The 11,250-nt window shown below is 38.0% G+C and overlaps 1 long non-coding RNA gene across 1 annotated transcript; it reads right to left on the bottom strand.

The window, feature by feature from the left end:
- Nucleotides 1-325: 325 nt before the first annotated feature.
- LOC138876977 (uncharacterized) lies at nucleotides 326-3,644 on the bottom strand. The gene is made up of 2 exons (XR_011402297.1): nucleotides 3,232-3,644; nucleotides 326-2,700 (listed from the first exon to the last, which is right to left on the bottom strand). It is a non-coding gene; the product is annotated as an uncharacterized lncRNA (long non-coding RNA).
- Between the last annotated feature and the right edge of the window lie 7,606 nt (nucleotides 3,645-11,250).

Raw genomic sequence — 11,250 nt, 5'->3', positions numbered from 1 at the left:
CAGGCTTAAAGTGCAAGTAATATAAACAGGGAAGGAAAAATACTAGAAGTTACTTAATGAAAATCGGATTTTCAACAATTAGCACAAGTACGCACTCGTCACCTCACGTACAAGGCATTTCAATTAACAATAATATCAAATCCTAATGGGAAGGTCACCCACACAAGGTTAGGCAAGCCACTTACCTCGAACCGGCTCAAAATCAATCCGAAACCACACTCTTGCCACGAGTACTCGACTCCAAATGGCCAAAATCTATTCAATTCAGTTTCATAATATAAATAATACTTCAAGTAACTGATTCTATAAAGAAATTCTAAGCTAATACGCGAAATTAGGTAAAATAACCAAAATGCCCCTGGGCCCACGTCTCGGAATCAAGTAAAATTTACATTTCCAGAATTCCACACTCTCACGAGTTCAGTCATACCAAAAGTAACAAAATCAGACCTCAAATGGACCCTCAAATCATCACTCAAAGGTCTCTAATTAGTCAAGCCTTAACCCCCAAATTACCACTGATTTTTCTTAAATTTTCGTGTTTATAATGATAAAAATCACCTCAATAACGAGTTTAGGTTTCAAGAATCTTACCTCCTCGAAGTTCCCTTGAATTCCCTCTCAAAAACATCCCCAATTGCTCACTTCTCAGATGAAAATGGTGAAAGAATAGCTCAAATTCGTGAAGACAACTATTTATATGTTCTGCCCAGCAATCCCGCATATGCGGTCCACCCATCGCATCTGCGATACCGCTTCTACGGTTGGGGAACCGCGTCTGTGGTTCTTACTTAAAGCCTCTCCGCCGCACCTGCGACCCAGAATCCGTATCTACGGTCTCGCAGGTGCGGTACGTATGCCGCTTCTGCGGTTCCGGGCCACTTCCTCATTTGCCGCTTCTGCGGCTGCATTCCACATCTGCGGGAGTCGCACCTGCGGCCTCTCAACCGCAGATGCGGTTATGACAGCAATCATAGCTTCAGCTGCAACTCCAAACTCAAAATCCTTCCGTTAACCATCTAAAATCATCCCGAGGCCCTCGGGACCTCAACCAAAGGCACCAACAAGTCCAATACCCATGTCCAAACTTATACCAATCCTTAAAACACCTAAAACAACATCGAAACGATGAATCAACCACGAATTCAAGCCTAAGAACTCCAAAACTCTAAAAAATGCGCTTTCGATCAAAAAGTCTATCAACCCTCGTCCGAATGACCTGAAATTTTGCACACACGTAACATTCAATACTACGGAGCTACTCCAACTTCCGGAATTCCATTCCGATCCTCGGATCAAAATCTCACCATCGAACCGGAAACTTCAAAATTCAACCTTTCGGCATTTCAAGCCTAAATTAGCTACGGACCTCCAAAACACAATCCAAACACGCCCCTAAGCTCGAAATCACCCAACGGAGCTAACGGAACCATCAAAATTCCATTTCGAGACCGTATTCACACTGTTCTGACTACGGTCAAATTTCCAACACTTAAGCTCTTATTTAGGGATTAAGTGTCCCAAAATTCTCTGAAACTCAAAACCGAATATCCCGGCAAATCAAAATAGCAGAAATAAATACGGGAAAAATAGTTAATAGGGGATCGGAGCGTTAATTCTTAAGACGACCGGTCGGGTCGTCACATCCTCCTACACGTAAACATTCGTTCGTCCTCGAACGAGCATAGAGACATACCTGAAGTAGTGAAACGATGAGAGTAACGGCTGCGCATATCCTGCTCGGTCTCCCAGGTCGCCTCCTCGACCTGTTGACCCCGCCACTGAACCTTTACTGATGCAATGTTCTTGACCTCAGCTTTCTAACCTGCCTATCCAATATTGTCACTGGCTCCTCAACATATGATAGATCCTTGTCCAACTGGACTGAACTGAAATCCAACACGTGTGACGGATCACCGTGATACCTCCGGAGCATCGAAACATGAAATACCGGATGAACTCCTGTCAAGCTGGGAGGTAAGGCAAGCTCATAAGCAACCTCCCCAACATGCCTCAATATCTCAAAAGGGCCAATAAACTTCGGACTCAACTTACCTTTCTTCCCAAATCTCATAACGCCCTTCATAGGTGAAACCCGAAGCAGAACCCGCTCTCCAACCTATAGAAAACATCACGAACCTTCCGGTCCGCGTAACTCTTCTGTCTGAACTGTGCTATACGGAGTCTATCCTAGATCACCTTAACCTTCTCCAAATCATCTTGAACCAAGTCTGTACCCAATAATCTAGTCTCACCCGGCTCAAACCAACCCACCTGGAATCTACACCGCCTACCATATAAAGCCTCATACGGTACCATCTGAATGTTGGACTGATAACTGTTGTTGTAAGTAAACTCCGCCAATGGCAAGAATTGATCCCAAGACCCTCCAAACTCAATCACACACGCATAGAGCATATCCTCAAGAATCTGAATAGTGCGCTCGGATTGTCCGTCCGTCTGAGGGTGAAATGTTGTACTTAACTCCACCCGAGTACTCAACTCATGTTGAACGACCCTCCAGAACCGTGATGTGAACTGAGTACCTCTATCTGAAATGATGGAAACTGGAATACCATGCAGACGAACAATCTCCCGGATATAAATCTCCGCTAGACGCTCCGAAGAGTAGGCAGTACACACAGGAATAAAGTGAGCGGACTTGGTCAGCTGATACACAATCACCCAAATAGCATCGACCTTTATCAAAGTTTGTGTCAAAAAATTATAAAAGAAAGTGTCAATGCTTTAATTTCCAACACCAATCAACACATATGCTGTTCCAACATAATTTTTTATTAGAATGTCCAAAACACTAAATATCCAATTTCAGAAACCGTTTGAAGGGCATATAACTCACAACATCATGGCAGCACTTTCAACTTTACAAGAATAACAAATAATTATAAAGTTGGCATTGCTCCGTTCTTTATATTAGCTCAAAAATATGTATAATCAAACATAGTTCAATAAACCAATTTCGCATTGCAGTACAGATTATTGAAAGTAACTTCGTCAAAATTGCCTCCAAACAAACAAATAAAAATAAATAAATAAATCACAGCAACCCAATGAACAAATTCAGAATATATACCCCATCATATGAAACAACTAAATCTTAACAGAAGTAGGAATTTATCCTCAAGCAAGTATAGGATTATAAACAAAGGCAAAATTGAGTTACACATCAATCTCACAAATCAGCACGACAAAATGGGATTCTGTGGGTACCTTAAATGCAAAGGGGGAAAGCAGAATGACAAAAACCAAATAAAGGTAAGGAGAAGAAGCAGGAAACTCGGCGCACAGGGACATCAACAAACAGCAAATTCTTATACCAACACAGCTCGAGAATCTCAGAAAGTAAGCAACAACTGAGCTCGGACAGCTATATAAACGAAGACTCCAACGCAACCTCAAAACTTCGACCTCTGACTTTACCCGGAATCTCAAAGACAGAAAGAAATAGACTGGTAAGGAGGGAGCCAATCTTCACATGATTTTTGGGACTATTTCAAGATTGTTTCATGGCTGAAGTTTGTGACGGATTTTTCAGTTGTGAATTCGGGAGTTTTGGAGCTAGAATTTGGGTATTTACATGGCTGAGAAGAGAGTGTTTCTGGGCGAAAAGGTGAGGAAGAAGAAGAGGGGTATAGGTATTTGTAGGGTATTCTAGGTTAAGAGGTATGACCTAGAAATTATGGGCTTTTATGATTACTTTTGCTTAAAATTAGTTTAATTAACTAAAAATCTATTCACATAGAAATATTACCAAAAATATTAATTAACCCTACTTAAGTAAAAATAATTATTAAAATAAGACTACCCGTTAAAATAAAACTATTTTTTGGTATTTTTCAAGATTAAAAATGACTACAAAATCCTTAATGAAACTATTTTTGTAATTTTTGTTTTTTTGTAATAAAATAAAGTAAAAGAGTCAAAATTAGTTGAAATAGCTATATTAGGTCTAAATTAAATATTTACATGCTAATATATGAAAAATCTTGGGGAAGGTCAAAAATCACATGTCTACAGCTGTCCCTCTTTGACTGGAAATACGAAGTATTTTCAGACAAAGAACGACTAGACATGTTTTTTGACCTGACCCTTATTTAAGAAAACCAAAACTAAGAGAGAAAAAGAATGTGACCGAGCCCTGGTATCTGAGCTGCCTACATATCCTTGGCTATAAAGGAATTATGCCACGTGTAGTTCAGAGGTGAGTGAGATGATGGAGTATACTGAGATGAAGAGCCAATCGAGGTGTCATTCCGCTGAGGTTCCGGTCCGCGGTTCCGTTATTACATCAAAATCAAAAATGAAAAAGACTAACTAAGTCTATCAGCTATGAGTTACAAGATTCCTATCTATGAGTCTTCTGAAGCTTGATCTTGAGTCTTGGTTGGTTCTTCATGCGGACCCTGATCTGAATCTTGATGCTTGTCAGCCGCAGGTGTTGATTCAATCTTCTTCAGCTTTTCAAACCAAGACGGGACATGCAGAGCTTGTGACCTCAGCCCTGTCTTGAGCAGCTCACATCTTTCATTAACTTCTGCATTTGGATTCACTTCTTGTCTTTTTTTTTCTTTTTATTCTGGATTGTGACTAACTTCTGTCGATCATCTAGGACTGCTGACTCACATTCTTGACGCGATTTTCTTTTGTTGCTGACCTGAATTGCATTCTAAATTGAATTCCCTTTTTTCCAGGTGGGCGCCTGATTGCTGAACTTGAACCGTTTTCTCTTGTTACTTGACACTGTTTTTCCTTGCACCTTGAACCATTTTCCCTTGAAACTTGAACTGTCTTCCTCCGAAACTGCTTTTCCTTGAAACTTGAGTTGTCTTCCTTTGCTTTCCCTTGAAACTTGAGTTGTCTTCCCTTATTTTCCAAGTGGGCACCTGATTACAACAAAATAGACAAAACAAAAGAAATTTCCCTGCCCCAGTTTGATATTGGGAACATCTGTGAGCATTAACAAAGCTATAAATCACCTGCGTTGCTGATGAAGGATGCAATGATGAGAGTAAAATTAATGACTCAACTAGGATGTGCGTCTCCTAAACGTGATTGAGCTTGGGGAAAACTACAAACTAAGCTTGATTAAAGTAAAAACTGACCCTATTCTCTAGGCGGGCCCCCCTGATTTCAGGAAAACTAAACATTGATAATCTTAAGAAAACTAAAAAAAATGACTCCCCTTTTTCAAATTCAAACTTCCTTTTTTTAAAAAATTATTATCCTAGGAGAAAATTCATCGGACTAGGTTTTCTATCTTAGAAGAAGGATTCATCATACTAAGATTTTGATCCTAGGAGAAAGTTCATCAGACTAGGTCTCTTTTCTACTCCTTTTTTGGTATCTTAGAGGAAAGGTTCATCGGACTAAGATTTCTATCCTAAGAGAAAGTTCATCAGACTAGGTCTTCTATCTTAGGAGAAAGATTCATCAGATAAGATTTTGATCCCAGGAGAAAATTCATCAAACTAGGTCTCTTTTTTATGGTATCTTAGGAGAAATATTCATCAGACTAAGATTTCTATCCTAGGAGAAAATTCATCAGACTAGGTCTTCTATCTTAGAAGAAAAATTCATCAGACTAAGATTTCTATCCTAGGAGAAAATTCATCAGATTAGGTTTTTTATCTTAGGAGAAAAATTCGTCAGACTAAAATTTTGATCATAGGAGAAAATTCATCAGACTAGATCTCTTTTTTGGTATCTTAGGAGAAATATTCATCAGACTAAGATTTCTATCTTAGGAGAAAATTCATCAGACTAGGTCTTCTATCTTAGGAGAAAATTCATCGGACTAAGATTTCTATCCTAGGAGAAAATTCATCAAACTAGGTTTTCTATCTTAGGAGAAAAATTCATCAGTCTAAGATTTTGATCCTAGGAGAAAATTCATCAGACTAGGTCCTTTTTTTTTGTTATCTTAGGAGAAAGATTCGTCAGACTAAGATTTCTATTTATTATCTTATGAGAAAGATTCATCCGACTAAGATTTGATCCTAGGAGAAAGATTCATCAGACTAGGTTTTCTTATCTTAGGAGAAAAATTCATCAGACTAAGATTTCTATCCTATGAGAAAATTCGTCAGACTAGGTTTTCTATCTTAGGAGAAAGATTCATCAACTAAGATTTTGATCCTAGGAGAAAATTCATCAGACTAGGTCTTCTATCTCAGGAGAAAGATTCATCATACTAAGATTTTGATCCTATGAGAAAATTCATCAGACTAGGTTTTCTATCTCAGAAGAAAGATTCATCAGACTAAGATTTATATTGGGAGGAAAATCCATCAGACTAGGACTTTTTATCCCAGGAGGAAAAATGTGAAGACCAATGGCAAGATTTTATGCACAATAGCAAAACAAATAAAGGCAAAGATTTGAGAAACTTCCCTTTGTCGGCTCTTCTCGTCTTTTTTTTTTTCTTCTTTTTTTTTGGTTTTTGTTTTTTTTCATTTTTTTCATTTTTTTGAATCACTTTCCTTGCACCGCTTTGTTCTTGTTTCATACAAAGAAAAATTGGTCAGTTTTGAAAAATGGTGGTCGGTTTGTGGCGTTGAGTCTTGGGCAGCTTGGCTTCTGCTCAATCAGCTTGAGTCGGCTTCAAGAGACTTTTGCTCTGCATCAATCCTAATTGTTTCACACCTAGTATCATTTGTACTTGCGGCTCAATCAGCCTTATCTCAACTGGAGATCTTTGCCTAGGTGACCCTTTCCGATATCTTGAATGACTTTCTGCTTTTTGAGCAATTTGTCTGTCAAAGAGAATCACCAGCTATCTTTCTTGCGGCAAGTAGGTTGAGAAGAGTCTTTTTGGGGAAGCCTTTGTATAAATCCTCAAGGTATATTGACAGAAACAACTTAGTGCTGGCCAAGTTTGCTTTATGCAATTGAAAAGTTGATAGCAGATTTTAAAATCTTTTCTTGCTTTTTTGACAAGGACCGACTCGGAGTGAAGGACACAATGATGCAAAGAAATAAGTATTAACAAGAAATGCCCCTATCGGAAGGATAGAAGGAAGAGTTCTTCTTTTTTTTCAATAACTAGCCCTAATAATCATGACATGCATTTTGGACTTAGTGGCTGATCTATCAAACTAATTCACTCTTCCCTTTTACGATTCTTATGACCTTTGAAGTCGGGCTTATTTATGCCAATTCTTCGCACCAGCTTTATGACTCACTTTCGACTAGTGGTGCCCCGAGGAGTTTTCACCAACAAGTCTCTCTTATTTATTCATCTCTGCTTACCGTCGCCTTACAGTACCCGTGAGGGTTTTCACTAGTAAGACTCTCTCATTTCTTCTCTATTTTTCTTTTTCTTTTGATTTCTTGCGTGAGCATCCTGACAGCGTTCTATATCGCGTAACAACCGTTGCTCATTGCATGCTTCTCTTGGCATTTCCTGAAGGCATATCGGGAGGTCTTTATTTGGAAGGATTTTGGATAGGGTTGGAAAGAAAGAAAGAAAGAAAGAAAGCTCAAAATAGACTCAAAATAAAGGGGGTTGTAAACTTACAACTCTTGGAATCGACTCTTTCAAAAGTGAAATAAAATCTTTGCCCCAGTTTCAGCTATTGAGGATTTTTTGGTATATTTTTTTTTGAATTCTTATTTGGTTGGACCGAACTGTGAGGCTGCCTACGTATCCTTTTTAAAGGAATCAGGTCTAACGTAGTTCAAACATCTGACCTAACTAATTTTTTTTCATTTTTCTTTCTGTTTTTTTTGTCTTTTCTTTTTCTTTTTCTTTTTTCTATCTTTTTGTTTCTTTTTGTTTTCAAAACAAGTTGCCCCAACTTCTATATTTTGAGGGCATAGACCTTTGACAATTCTTTTCTTCTTCATTTTTTTTCTTGAACTTTCTAAGAATTGCCCCAGTTTGTACTCTTGGGATATGGACTCTTTTTTTTCTTTTTTCTCTTTTTTTCTTTTTTCATTTTTCATTTTTTTTCCGACTCTAAACTTGATTCCAAAAGAGGGTGGCCAAAGAAAATAACACATGCTCAAAGGGGTGACAAATGATATAAAGTGTTTGGGTAGCGGAAAAAGGGCCTCCTAGCCTCAAGAATGCCAATCATGTTATCTTTTCGCGATCCTAACATTGACGAACATGTCTGTCTTCTTGGTGTGTCATGGTCACAAGACACTTTTCATCCCTTAATGTCAAACTTTCCAACAAACTTCAATTGATTCTTCCTCAAGCCCGATCTTCACAATGATTCGAAGGTGAATTTTACTCGACCTTAGTTCCAAAGTACTTCAACTCTTTATTCATCCTCAAAAGTGTTTTTTTTTCTTTTTTTTGTTATCCAATTCCAGATTAAATCAGTTTCTAAGATCTGACCAAAATTTCCGCATGCATGTCATGTCATTAGAACTAGCGAGAAAAGAACTAGAAATAGAATGACACAAAAGGACAATTTGTATTTTATTGAATAAGGATGGAAGGGTTTGACAACTAAACAAGCAACCTAAACTCCGAGTACAACCCTAAAATAACCCGGCTAATGAAAATAGCTATAGAACAGATAGACAAGACTCACACAAATAGAATGGAGGGAAAGAAGGGTTTGACTCAATAAAATAAATAAAATCTGGATCACAACTCTGAAATAACTCAGATAATAGAAAAAACATCAAAATAAGCTACCAAGATTCCTTCCTATTGAGGAGGGAATGACTTTTCAATTGTTAGGCTTGGCATTTAGCCGCAAATTTGCTCATCAAAATCACCATGGCCTTCTCCAATTTTAAAATCATTAACTTCAGTTAGCAAGTTCCCGAGAGGATTCTCGTACTCCATGTCTCCACGTATCATCTCCACAAAGTGTGCATCATGATGTGTAGGTAAAGGATTTTGCGCAATATTCTAGATGTCACTGCCTTGGATCACAATCAGGTTTTCCTGGATCATCCTTTCTATTTCTCTTTTTAAATCCTGACAGCTTTCAACATTGTGCCCCTGGGCATTGGAATGGTATTCACACCTTTTAGAAGGGTCAAAGCTTCTCGCACATGGGTCCACATGATTTGGAGGAATAGGTGCAATCATGTCATAATGCTTTAACTTCTCAAATAAGCTTGCATAGGACTCTCATATTGGTGTAAAATTATCTTTCAACCTTTGTTCCCCTTTATACCTCTGGCTTGGATGTGGGTTATAGGGCACCTGAAAATTTTGTGGAGGCTGTTGGAGATTTCGTAATGCTCGTGCTCGCCTTCTGGGGTATTTTGGTGGCTGGACAACATACTGAGGTAGAGCGACAGAGTATTGAGGGTTCTGAGGTGGATAATACTGCTCAGGGGAGTCATGGAAAACTTGAGGAGGTTGCTCATACCTTCGAGATGCTCTCCTAGGACCTCTTCTCGACCCTAATGTCATCATGATTTCTTCGTACTTCTCATTCGTGTCACTAAAATTATAGGATTCAATCGGGACAGCCTGAGTTGTGGCTCTGAGAATTGCTTGACTTATAATTTTGCTGGTCTTAAGATCATTATCAATCATTTCCCCCATTTTGATTGCTTCCAAGAAGGATTTACCCACTGCGGACATCATGTTTTGAAAATAATCTGGCTCTTGAGCCTGAAGGAAGACAGTGATTAACTCGTTCTTATCCATGGGTGGCTTAACTCTGGTCGCTTGCTCTCTCCATTTAATGGCATATTCCTTGAAACTCTCAGTGGGTTTCTTCTTTAAGTTTGAAAGGGAATTGCGGTCTGGGACAATGTCAATGTTGTATTGGAACTGTTTGACAAAAGCATGTGCATGTCATCCCAGACATACCAGCGAGACGTGTCTTGATCCATAAACCATTCGGAGGATACTCCCGTAAGGCTTTCCCCAAAATAAGCCATCAACAATTCTTCATTTCTTCCCGCACCTCTCAGTTGATTGGAATACCTTTTCAGGTGGGCTATGGGATCTTCATGTCCATCATACTTTTCAAATTTAGGAGTCTTGAAACCAGGCGGCAAGTGGACATCGGGGAACATACATAGATATTTGAAGGCAACACTCTTTTGACCTGCCAACCCTTGCATGTTTTTCAACCGTTGTTTTAAGCTTTGCACTCTTTGGGTCATTTCTTCTTGTACCATCTTTTGGGCAGGCTTCTCAATGTTTGCAGGAAGATTAAACGAGTACGAGTGGTACTCAGGAGAGTGGTACTGCTCTTGCTGTGTAGCAAATTGTGACTCATGACGAGGCTGTCCTCGACCACTGGCCCATGCTTGACACATTTCGGTCATTTGCTGTTTCAGTATTATATTTTTCTCAAACACAGTAGACTCTTATTAAACCCTCTGACCCTGAGTCTCTTGAGCACTTGTAACAGTTTCGATGTCAGTTATCATTTTTCCTTAGATCTTGTGTTTCCAGCTTACCACAAACTGACCACCTCAACTTTCTTCACAATTCAAAACAAAACATGTTAGAATAAACTCAGTCGGTCCTTATTATTATCAATATTTTTCATTTCTTCATTTTTTTCACTTCTTTTTAATGGTGATCGAACCTGATGTGGGTTGCCTACGTATCATGTGGGAACATGAATCAGATCTTGCGTAGTTCGGAAAGATCATGAATAAAGTAAATAAACTAACTTTTTTTTGAATTTTTTATTTTATTTTTCGAAAGAAAGACTTATAAAGAAGAAAGGGAATATTTTTGGATTTTGATTTTTCTTCAGCATTTTTGCAAAGAAAGACTTCTAAAGAAGAAAGATTTTTATTTGAATTTTTCTTTCTGGAATTTCAAAAGAAAAACTTCTAAAGAAGAAAGAAAATATTTTTGGAATTTAATTTTGAATTTATGAAAGAAATGCTTCTAAAAAAAGAAAATATTTTTGAATTTTGAATTTTTTTTTTAATTTTGAAAGAAGAATGAAAATATTTTTGTATTTTTTGGAAGAAATTAAAGAAAATATTTTTTTAAAAAAAACAATTAGGGTCTAAAAGAAAGGCTTTCTAAAGAAGCAAGTAATGAAAAATATTTTTGAATTTTTTTAAAATTGGGGTCTCAAAAAAACTTTTCTAGAGAGGAAGTAAAGGAAAATATTTTTGGATTTTTTGAAAATTATGGGCCGGAACCGATGAGGTTTGCCTACGTATCTCACATCCGGTGAGAATCAGACCCGCGTAGTTCGCCCTGTTTTGACGGAACAGAAATTGACTTATTTTGAAATGACTTTTCCTCTTTTTTCAAAATTTCGGCAGAGTTTCAGGATA

Source organism: Nicotiana sylvestris, chromosome 9, assembly GCF_000393655.2.
Source record: "Nicotiana sylvestris chromosome 9, ASM39365v2, whole genome shotgun sequence".
Lineage (NCBI taxonomy): Eukaryota > Viridiplantae > Streptophyta > Magnoliopsida > Solanales > Solanaceae > Nicotiana > Nicotiana sylvestris.
This window is presented reverse-complemented; position numbering and strand designations above follow the sequence as displayed.